The 12,442-nt window shown below is 37.4% G+C and overlaps 1 long non-coding RNA gene across 1 annotated transcript in view; it reads right to left on the reverse strand.

The window, feature by feature from the left end:
* The window catches only part of LOC307185595, a 28,504-nt gene extending 18,182 nt beyond the window's left edge, over window positions 1-10,322 (reverse strand). Inside the window, exons 1-3 of the long non-coding RNA XR_013828102.1 lie at window positions 10,267-10,322; window positions 10,086-10,163; window positions 2,627-2,825 (exon numbers count right to left, since the gene is read on the reverse strand). This is a non-coding gene — a long non-coding RNA (uncharacterized lncRNA). The remainder of the gene's footprint in view (window positions 1-2,626; window positions 2,826-10,085; window positions 10,164-10,266) is intronic.
* Between the last annotated feature and the right edge of the window lie 2,120 nt (window positions 10,323-12,442).

Consider the following 12,442-nt stretch of genomic DNA (forward strand, 5'->3'; position numbering starts at 1 on the left):
ACAGAAGATTAATTCAAGTCAGCTGCTGAAAATAATTATTGCATTATGGGAGCAGTAATCATTATTTAGAACATGATTAAATATGTCTGCACCTATTGACTCTGCCTATGATTTATGTATTTGTTTAGTCAATAGTCTAATGTAAATGATGTAATTAATTATAGATGGTGGTGTCAGGTCATTGGTGAAAACAATCTGAGGAGAACAAGGGCTCTGTTTCTTTCATGACAGATGCAGAGAGGCGGGGGTGGGCTGAGTTGAGGGAATTCCAGGGGAACTTTTTCACGTGTGAATGGCGGCTTGGAGCTCAATTTGCATGTTGTCTTTCTCTTGTTCAGCCTTCGTTTAGAAATTGAAATAACTTGTTAAGCAAAGGGGAAGGGAGCACATGATTGCCAAGAGGACGCCGGGGACTTGGGCGGGTGAGGAGGTGAAGAGCCAGATGCTCCCTAACACAGGGGAGCAGGGCACCATCATTTACCGCTTCATAAAATTAAATGTTTTCCAAATTAAATCAGTAGGCAGCATGCAGGAGGCCTACTATCTCTAATAACAATTTTTCAATCAATATTAGGGGCCTTGCCGGTATGAAATCTGAGCTGAGAAAGTGAGCATGGGTTGCGGCAGGCGCGCTGGGGGGAGGATCCGGGAGACGAGGTGGAAACAAGGTTTGAGTACTGAAGCTTTCAATCAAACCAGAGGTTTAAAAGATATAGATATATATGCATGGGGGATTCGCCATCACTGTGAGTCTATTCCCCGTAGATTTTTCTCTTAACTGATAATTCGGTCAGTCACATTCCTCAGAGGGAGGTCACAGGTCACCCCAGCCCCTGTCAGGCCTCAGAGAAACCATTTCCATTTTAATGCCACAGCTATAATCTATCAAAGATGTGATGTACAAGATACAATGAATTTAAGTGGTCTTCATATATCACTGAGCTTTCGTGCCTTCACCTGGGTAATAGTCTGAATTACTCTCCCTACCTCACAATCTGTCACCCCCAGTAAAATAACTGCCATGCTGGTGTTAATGGCAGATTTGTCCAAATTGGGGCCACAGGAGCCAAAGTCATTCTACATCATGAACTTTAGCATTCAGTGCTTAGCCTGGAAAGGGCCCATAGCTTAAAATTCTTTCGTAAATAATTCTGTAGAGAGGCTCTGCTCATGTTTTTATTTATAAGGGCTAAAATAAATCTAGCTGGGGCTGCACACAGCCCGCCTCCTCTGTTTTTCTGTATTTAGTCCTCTAGCCCTCTCTCTCTCCAGCCCATCTAATCTGACCTGTCACTTATCCCAGAAAGGTATCTAATAGACACAGGTCTCTTCCTTAGACAATAAACATAGCAGAGTTCAGAAGACTCAGCTCATAGGTAGTGACCTTCTCCTCAACTCAACTGTTAACCCTTCTTATATTACCACTAAGGAGTAAGACTAGCCAAAGTTGCTGACATATATATCTGCCACCTAAACTACCCCTGTCTATGAACACTGGCAAAACCCTCCAGAGGTGGAGGTCTCAAATGTCCTCCTTATTCAAGTAGGTTCATGAATCCCTCTGTGTTTCTATTCTTTTCACCAGTTCCATGGTCTACTATTTCATTTGCAACCTTTTAGATCAAGGGTTAGAGAGCTGGGTTTGGACCCAGTGTCTGAGTTACGGCAACAGGATCATAAAGGGATGATATCTTTCCTAACCCAGAAAATATTTGCCATCCCACCAATGGACCCATATGGTAGAAAAGACCGTATAATCATTGATCATTTAGGTACTAAAGCCCCTTGGATCACACCAAGAAAAACTTCAGTTAGATCAGTTGGCTACAAGCATTCATCTCACCAAAGCTCCCGTATAAACATCTTCTAATGGTGTATCACCTGTGTTTGATAAACTCAAAGACCTTAGGCAATATTGAGAGGGGACCTCGGTTTCTGCACATTGCTCTAACATGGTAAGAATATAGACTCTAAATAAAATCTCCTAATATATTACAAATCTTCCAGGAAAGAGGCAGTTTTATTTTATTCATAGGTCACCTAGTACTAGAGCCAACCAATGCTTATAATTAATAATCACATATAAAAGTATGAAGACTGTTAGTTTTTCAGGGAACTCTCAGCCTCTGTATCATTTATAGCCTTTCTGTACCTCATTCTTCATATATGAAAACTGGGGTCATTAGGACTTATAGACCTTTTACTTCTCAAGGCTATGGTAAGGATAAATGAAGTAAGGTTTATAAGATGTCTTGAGCTACTCACTCTTTCCACAGGCTATGGATTTCTAGAAATGGAAGCAAAGCTATCTAGAAAGCTGATGGCTTGGTTAAAAGGCCAAAAAAGTCAATAGAATTGAAATTATTTAGGAAAGGTTCAGACACGGAGCAGCAATTATTCCTTCAGGTTGCAGACTGCTTGTGTGTAGCAATAACAAAAAAGGCTGGCCCTCCTGTTTCTGATAGTGCTTTCATTAAGGTAAATAGTATATTACTCATGCTGAGGGTTTCTCCAGCAGGCTCTGTTTGCTTCCACTTTATCTGGGCTTCTTTGCAGTGAGTGTAGACTCAGAAGATGTAAATCAGAAATATGGTCCCAGCCAGTCAAAATCAATGAAAGGCCTTACCTTCAGCTGGAAAGAAACTGTAGTAAAATGAAGTCAGAAGCAGGAATGTTCTTTCTATCAATGTTCTTGAGCCCACCATGGATCAGACTTTACTGGACTCTCCAGTCTGTTCATGAAGCATGTTTTTAAGCACGTTTCATACAAACGTGGGTGATGAAAAGATGGTTTCACTCCTCCACAGTCACCCCTCAGCAGGCCTCTGAAGAGAGAGCATGCCTGTGAGCACAGATGTCCCAGGCAATCACTTTCTCACAATTCTGCAAACCTTTCAGCCTGAAAGATTGTTTGGATTGTTATCGAAATAAAAAAATCATCAAACCCTCGTCTCCTCTGAAAGAAACTAAAACTTGCACCAAGAATTCCAAAAAGTTTCCTTACAAAAAATACAGCCTGATGTTAACCAAGGAATAACTTCACTTCCCTAACATGGATAGAGCTGAACAGGAGTTAACAAACTGTTTAGCCCAATATTTAGAAAATCATCATAGGTTCCCAAAGAAGGTTGTAAAAATGTCCATCTAGGAAGCACCTGTCCATCCTCCCTTCTCTTTTCCCCTACGGTTAAGAGAACAAGCTTTAAAAAGATAACAAGCTGTGTGCTGATAACATGCAGATTTCCTAAAGTTGTTGCTTTTCCTGTGGGAAAACACTTACCTGGTAAAACAGGATGGAAGCAAGGCTTTGCTGACCCCATGTTTGCACGCTTTAGAGTTTACAAAGCTCTTCTTAGTCATTTAGAGTCAGATCAGCAAAAATCCCTCCACCCTTCATCTCCCAAAAAGTTTTCAGCTATGGCCAGAGCTTTGTGCTGGTTCTGAACATTTGAATATACCCCTTAAATCAGTGTTTCTCAAACTTCAGTGTGTGTCAAATAGGGTTGCCATACAAAAGACAAGATGCATAGTTTGATTTGAATTTCAGATCAAAATAAAGTGTTTTTTTAGTACAAATATGTTCCCAAAATCTCATGGGATATACTTATCCCTAAAAATGTTGTCTGTCTGAAATTCAAATTTAACTGAGTGTCCTGGGTTTCTTTTTTTTTTCTTTGTTTGCTTGTTTTTTGCATTTTGTTTTGTTTACTAAATCTAGCAAGCCTAGCATAAGAATTACCTGGAATATTTACTTTACAATGCAGATTCTCAGTCTCCAGACCCCATAGATTTGGGGTTTTTTTCTTTTCATTCAATTGAGATACAATTGACATACAGCACTATATAAGTTTAAGGTGTACAGCATAATGATTTGACTTACTTACATCATGAAATGATCACCGCAATAAGTTTAGTGAACATGCATCATCTCATACAGATATAACAGTAAAGAAATAAAAAAATATATATTTTCCTGTCATGGGAACTCTTAGGATTTACTCTCTTAACTTTCATATATAACATACAGCAGTGTCAATTGTATTAATCATGCTGTACATTACATCCCTAGTATTATTTATCTTATAACTGGAATTTGTACCTTTTGGCTGCCTTCATCCAATTCCTCCCCTCCCAACTCCATAGATTTGGATTTGATTGTTCTATCATGGGGTCAGGAAAGCTTATTTTTTAATTAAGCACTATGAATGATTCCAGTGCAGGCAGACTTGGAACCACTCTTTGAGAAACACTGCTTAAATGGTGGAATGTCCCCTGAGGTACCTTGGTATATCAGCAGCAAAATGTTTTGAATTTAAAGGTGCTGGTTATTATAACTTTGCCATAGGAAGTTTAATATGTTTGCCCATCCTTCTAACAATCCCAAAGACAGACAGAGTCCTTGATCCCCCAGAGGGGATAAGCACAAACAATATGAATTTCTGTCAAGGGATAAATGGAGCCTATTACCTCTTCCTGGTAATTTTCCTTTTTCACATATAGAATAAACTGATTTCTGTTGCTGTATTTCTTTTGCAACTTGGGTATTATTTACAATAAATTGAATCCTTTCTGTGCTTGACATATTACACTGATCTATGACTTTGCTTTCATTTTGTCCTGTTAACTAGAAACCCACTTCATCTTGAAATATGTTCCTCACACTTTCCTCCATAGTAAGTAAAAACATTGATAAAGCATCATAAATTGTAGGTCATTTCTCAAATCCTTCCTGTTACAGTGAGGATTAGGAGAAAGAAAAGTAAGTACTGATCAATGGCCACTTGATAAAATTTATGCTGAATGTATGGACAGAAAAGCAATGGATATATTAGAAGCCACATTATAAGGATGCTTGTCTCACATTCAGACTTCATTCTTTACTCCATAATGCCAAAGGTAATTCAGCTTTTCTCTCTAGCAAACTACTCCCACCTCCAAAATAAATTAATATTAACGTAAACGTCTAACAGTGATTTTTGCCTAAGTCACCTATAAAATTGAGAAGGAAGGAATATACCTAAGCTATTGGGATATTTACCAAGTCCTCCTCTTTATTCTGTGTGAATCTTGGGTACATATTGTTGCTAACGCCTAATTTGAACTAAAGATGTAAAAATAACACTGATCCTGGAACACACAATACCACTAATATAACAAGATATGTCGATATACTGTGAGCCAACAAATTTACCAGGCACTTTACCAACATTATCTCAGGCAGGACTTTACAGCAACATTTTAGAAATGAGGAGTTAAGGATAAGGCTCAGACCACAAGCTAAAAGATGGAAAGGGGAGGGGGAGCAGGGAAAGGAGAAAAGGTTAAAAAAAAAAAAGGAGAGAAGGATGATGTCCCTTAAAAATGATTTCAGCTAAACTGATTTCCAGTACTCTTTCTCTAAACACCCTAAATGTAGATCAAATATCTGAGATCCCTGAATATTCCAGGGAATCGATGCCTTTCTTTGCTATAGTACAGAATCTACTTTATCAGCATTTCTTTCCTTTGGAAGTTGTGCCTTAGTAAAATTAAAGTGTTCTTTCAAAGTAAATTCAGCTATGAAAACAAGCACTCGCCAATACGCCCTGGAAACACAATGGCTGAGCGTATTCAGACTAACCACTGCCCTGTTTAAGGTCCCACATGCCTTAACGCAAGAAGCTAACTAGTCCTCTGCCAAGTCTTCTCAGCGGAGTACTGAGGAAAATGAACCTGCCTCTCAGGATTGGTATGAAGAATAGCTTATAAAAATGAGTGTGAAACCCTTTGCAAATACCAAATGCTAAGTAATAATAAAGATCTGTAGGAATGCAGCCAAACAGCCCACCTTCCAGGTGCTTGTTCAAACTGGACACCAATCATTTAAGATTCATCCATCATTCACCTTCAGGCATCCTTCTCTTTATGAAAATATAAAATAGGCTGTCTTCATCGCAAGGAAACAGAAAACTTGAATTTCAAAGCATATACACCCCCAAACCTTGACCATTCAAAGTAATGGGTTATGTTATTTAGTTAATGAAGATAATGCTCATGAAATAATGAAAGGACAAAAAATATCAATTACCATTTTGACTTTGTTTTCAGCTCAAAGGGCACAAAATTCTAGCTGCAAGCAGACTTTAGAGTCATCATAAAGGTACGTGACACACAGTCAGTAATACAGGGTATTTAGAGTCTTTCTTCCTGTTCCTAACTCCTGCAAGAAGTCACTTGTCAGTAATTCCCAAGCATTGTCTATGTGTTAGAAGACAGGAGGAGAGGGGGAGAAATATGGTGTAATAAACATGATGATGATGGCTGTCATCCTGCAGCCCCATGCAGCAAGAAGGACAGGAAAGAAAGGAAAAGGGAAGGGAAGGGAAAGGAAGGAAAGGGGAAAGAGAAAGAGAGAAAGCAAGCAAGCAAGCAAGCAAGCTAGCTCTTCTCCAGCAAACCATCTCCTCCAAAGACATGATTCACTAACATTTGATCTGACAAGTTGTAGGCACTCCCAACATTATTTTTTTCCCCTTTGCTGTTCAGTTGGGGAGCAAAGATTTATTGCCTCTCCTGCAAAGGACAAGGGATGCACTAGAAATAAGAATTAATAGGGTTTTTTTCCCCTGTTGTCTATCTTTGTAGAAAAGAACTACTTCTTGACTAGATTCTTAACTCTTTTTGGTTCCAAAATACAGTGACTCTTTCTCCACAATATCAAATAAAATTTGGAGACAGACGCAAATAGTAGAAGTCATCTGTTGTAGGGCAATCGGGGGCAATCCATTTCAAAGTCCAATCCTCTCCCCACGTGAAGTTTCCCTTCCACGCCCAGTCATAGCCCCATCCCTGGATGGCTCTCCTCTTGAATGTAGCGTGCGTAAACCTGCCACACATATAAGCTGTATTGCATATAGGTTTGTACTGAATGTGCCCTAAAAGAAAACTGTGTAAGATTCTACTCACAAGATATCAAGAAATTATTGTTTAATAAAACAAAGGAAAAAAAAGAGGCTGGGGTCTAGTCTGCACAGATACTGTTAGGTATCTGATGAATTGCTCTAAGAAACAACAAGCCAGGAGAGCCAGGAACTTGATTGCACCAAGTTTTACTCCTGGGTAAAAAAGAGCATAGTTTTTGTTACCCCCCTGTTGGTAGGTAAGTGGGTGTAAAGAGAAAGGCAAAGAGGAACAGGTAAAGTTTATTTAACACACAGTATATGAAACTAATTTTTATGAGTGTTATGTTTTATCACTGGTAAGATAGCTATAACCTCCTGATATATGCATATTATATGCATATACAACCTTTTTAAAGCAGTTCTAGCTCTGGTTGTTAAAATGGCAGAAAGCCTCTCAGCATTTCCAATATAAAACCTAATTTTCAGGGATTTATAACTAAACTGAAGATTTCCTTCAGGGTGAAGCAAGAAACACCAGATCTCGGCTCAGAGTACAATTTTGCTTTCAGTTTTCTGGGAAGTTTGGTTTGATCATTATCAAGTTACGGAAATGCAAAAATAAATAAGTCAAAGCTTATGACGATCTGGCTTTTTTCCTCTTTTTTAAAAATCCTCATAGAGCTTTCAAATAGCTTGGTTACCTGAAATGACATTTAGTCCAAAATATGGATTTCTTTCTTAAAATGGCTGCAACTTTGACATTTAAAGATTGGTTATTACACATGCATAGAAGCTGCTTCTCCAAAAGATACTTGGCAGTACTGTGTGATACTGTATGTATCACGCATACTTAATGCTCACTTTCCAAATGACCCTCTCCTATTGCTGGGCAGAAGAAAGAGCTTTTAACAGGAATGATAAATATATTACCAATTCAATTACTGCTTTATTATATTGCACTCATTAAAGATTGCTTGAAGAGTAACATAGATTGTGCAAAAATTATTTAATTTCCTGCATCATTTTAAAAGTAATTATTTACCTCAAAATTACTATTGGCTGAAAGATCTTACCCTGCCACTGAAGACTTCTGGAAAACTACAATGGTGATTTTTTTACAGGGTCCAGAGGCATAAAAGAAAATAATTAAGATCAGGATAATGCTTAATAAGCATTCACAGAATGCGCCACTATAGTTTCACCCAAAGAGGCAATAATATGCTACATGCTCCCCAATGTATTTCAAAACACACAGACTTCAATCGTTTAAATAGGTTCATTTAAAAAAAATTTTTAGTTCGTACTGACTTTCATCTGCATAGTATTTCTTTCCCTTAATGAAAACACTTAAGTAACACACTTGTAATAATATTTACAAGATGGATTTACAAGATGGATTGACAAGGTGTAACACCTTTGTGAAAAGCTTTTGCATAGTCATTTGAATATCATCAACTATGACAGATCGAAATCCTTTTGGGAGCAAGGTCTTTTCTTTCTTTTTCTTTTTTTTTTTCTTTTTTGGCAGCACCACATGGCTTGTGGGATCTTAGTTCCCCAACTAGGGATTGAACCTGGGCCCCAGCAATGAAAGCACCAAGGCCTAACCACTGGACCACCAGGGAATTCTCAGGAGCAAAGTCTTTTGAAACAGATAAATATATTACTAGCTAAGACTTGTGAATGAAACCAGCACAAGAGTTTTGGTTTGGCCGGAGATTAATGAGACTGGTTTCGTTTGTGGGTTTTTTTGTTTGTTGTTTTCTGTGACCTGTAAGCAACCTAAAAGGAGAGTATGGGAAAATGTTTTGTGCAATAGAAGCACGACTGAAATGTGACATTTTTCGATTCATGAAATAAACTTTCATTACATGCCTACTGCGGGCCAAACATTGTGCTTGGTGCTGGGATCCCAAAGACACCAATCATGTTCTCAAAGTTCTTAAGGTCTACAATCAATAAATTTTGATTTTTTTCAGGTTGGTATTCAAACTTAATCATAGGTATGTCCAGCCTATTAACACATACTCATGAAACTATAGATGTCAGGCAAAAGACAGTTCAGGTATTGTTCTTGTTCAGCAAGAAAGTGAATGAGTGAGTCTTTGGGAGGGTGGGGACAAAGGGAGGAAGGCACCTGCAGCATCAATCAACAGTCTGTCAAGAGACTATGTCTTCTCAGCTACCTGAACCCCTTAGAAAAAATACGCTGCATAAGAATTTGTTCAACTACTTGGCCACAAAATAATTGATTAAAATGATATATAATCTTAAAAACTTTTCTAGTGAAATGCATTTCACATACTTTTTCCTGTTTGATCCTCTGAGATAAGGAGGGTATATTACTATATTTATTTTCTAGATAAATAAACTGAAGTTTAGAGAGGTTAACCACACAGAGGTGACAATTCTGGGACTAGTCAAGAGTATAGAAACAATAATAAATAAAAACAATGGGGACTAGATGCAAATTTGTCTGAAGTTTGGATTGTCAATAAATCTTTAAAAAATTCCAACAAATTTATATTTTTGTTTCTTCCATTCAGTAGCTAAGACTGTTATTTACCTGCCATAATTAAATCAGCCAAAACATGCTGCAGTCAATATTTCTGATGAACTTAGATACTAGTTGGGCAGTAATCAGTTTAACTTCACTAAGTAAAACTGGGCATAACAACAACAAAAAATTCTGATCAACTTTGCTGCCATCTGACTTTTTCTGCCATCAAAATAAATTAAGACCAAGACATTTACTGTTGAAGTAAGGAAGGTGTTTAAGTTCTTGAATCATCCAGAGATGCTATCTATATAGGAGTAAAAAATGCTGGGTTTTGATTGGGATTGACATATATACACTAATATGTATAAAAGAGATAACTAATAAGAACCTGCTGTATAAAAAACAAATTAAATTAAATTTAAACAAACAAACAAAAAATGCTGGGTTTTTCTTTCGGCCGAGCCGCGCAGCTTGCGGGATGTTCCCCAGCCCGGGACTGAACCCGGGCCCTCGGCAGTGAAAGCGCGGAGTCCCAATCACTGGACCACCAGGGAATTCCCAAAAATGCTGTTGATAATATATCAAATCTCCATTTTAAGTACTCTGCAGTGCACATCATCACTGAATTGTACAGCAGTGAATATACTGTAACTGACGCAATGAATAAGTGCAGTAAATTAAAATAAAGAAAATAATCCTTTTACCTCTGACTTTTCTTGATTTTGATCTTTAATCTGTCAGAATAAAGGCAGGTCCCTTATTTCTCCACAAGGGACACATTGCTGCATTATAAAATGAACAAATAGAAAGAGTGTGAACATAGATACACAAAGAGTGTGGTTTACAGTATAGAATGTAGAACATTGAAAAGAACATGAGACTTACAGTCAAATCCTGGACTCTAGACCGTCCTTCCAACCACTTGCTGTGTGACCTTGATCAAATCATCTCTCAGCCTTAGTTCCCCTATGGGGAAAAATAAAATGTGAATAATAATAGCATCCTGCTAGCTCACAAGCATAAGAAAGTGAAAGCACTTTGTAAACGATGCAAAGGAATGTACACATGAGGTATCAATTTTAAGGTACTATTATTATTATTTTCATGATCACAGGGGATTTTTTTTTAAATGTAGGTTTTTAAATGCCTGAGAAAATGGGGCAGTCACAGAACCATGACTTTAAACAAACTTTATTTGGGCGCATGACTGACTGGCAATCGTGTGCAATCATTTTAGCTGTCACAGGCCCAGAGAAATGTGGGAGAGCTCTTCCATGAAATGTTTATATTTCATAAACAAAATGATGTGCTTAACAGTCAGAGCGATGGGAGGGTTCCGGCTAATGCATTTTCCAATGTGTGAGGCAGATTATTAATGCGCTCCAGTAGCTGTTAATTTCAGTTTGCCGGAATGATTTATGGGGAGGTAAAGGAGAGAGACATAATCTAATTGAGATCAGAATCACTGTTCTAGCAGCAAAGCAGCAGCATGGGCCCTAGGCACGGCAGAATGATTAATACCTAATAAGCAAATAATCCGTTAAATTATTATAAACATTACTTTTGACAACTCTTTTGTTGGCAAATGAAAGAGAAAAAAAAGAGAAAAGAAACGAAAGATAGAAAAACACCACTTTCCCTAATAATAGTATAAAGGCAGATTTTGTCAGAGCAAGGGTGATGGATATCATGATGGGCTTGAGCATTATGATCAATTTTAAGTTGACTGGGGAGGCACTTTTACCATAATACAAACAATAATTGAATGCCTGGAGCAAGATCACTCTTCAGAAACAAAAATAAATAACACCAGTTCTCAAAGTGTGGCTCTTCTTACCACACCTTATCCTTAGCCCTCTAGTAAGTATGCCAGTCCCTTGTCACCATGAAGGTGACAATTTGAATTGAATTTGATTCCTCTAGGGAACTCATATAAGTGGAATCATACAGTATTTTTCCTTTTTACTTAGCATAATGTCTTCAAGGTTCATCCACATTGTAACACTATCAGAATTTCCTTCCTTTTTAAGGTTGAATAATATTCCACTGTATGCATATATCACATTTTGTTTATTCATTCATCTATCTATTGATGCACAGTTGGATTGCCTCTACCTTTTGGCTACTGTGAGTAACGCTGCCATGAAGATGTGTATATACAAATATCTATTCAAATCCCTGCTTTCAGTTCATTTGTTCAGCTTTAATTGGGGTATAATTGACCAAACTGTAAGATATTTAAAGTATACAACCTGATGAGTTGATATACAAATACATTGTGAAAGGTTTCCCCTTGTGAAATTAATTAACAAATCCATCACTTCATGTATGTGCTTTTTTTCTTTTTGGTGAGAACATTTAAGTTCTACTCTCTTCGCAAATTTCAATTATCCAATACAGCTCTATTAACTATAGTCACCATGTTATACATTAGATCCTCAGTCTTTATTCATATTATAACTGAAAGTTTGTACCCTTTTACTAACCTATTTATTGTGAATAATGCCGCAATGAACATGGGAGTACAGATATCTCTTCAAGATAATAATTTCATTTCTTTTGGATATATACCAAGAAGTTGGATTGTGGATCATATGGTAGTTCTATTTTTAATTTCTTGAGGAAACTCCATACTCTTCTCATAGTGGCTGTATTAGTTTACATTCCCACCAATAGGGCACAAGGATTTATTTCTCCATATCCTTGCTACCATTTGTTATCTCTTGTATTCTGATAATAGCCATCCTAACAGGTGTGAGGTGATATTGTGGTTTTCATTTGTACTTCCCTGATGATTAGTGATGTTGAACACCTTTTCATGTTCCTGTTGGCCATGTGTATTTTTCTTTGGAAAATGCTTATTCGGGTCCTTTGCCCATTTTTTAATTGGATTATTTGGTTTTTGCTACTGATTTGTATGAGTTCCTTATATATTTTGGATATTAACTCCTTATTGGATATGTGGTTTACAAATATTTTTTCCCATTCCATAGGATGCCTTTTCATTTTGTTGATGGTTTCCTTTGCTGTGCAGAAGCTTTTTAGTTTGATGTAGTCCCAC

This window comes from Stenella coeruleoalba (genome assembly GCF_951394435.1).
Source record: "Stenella coeruleoalba genome assembly, chromosome: 4".
Lineage (NCBI taxonomy): Eukaryota > Metazoa > Chordata > Mammalia > Artiodactyla > Delphinidae > Stenella > Stenella coeruleoalba.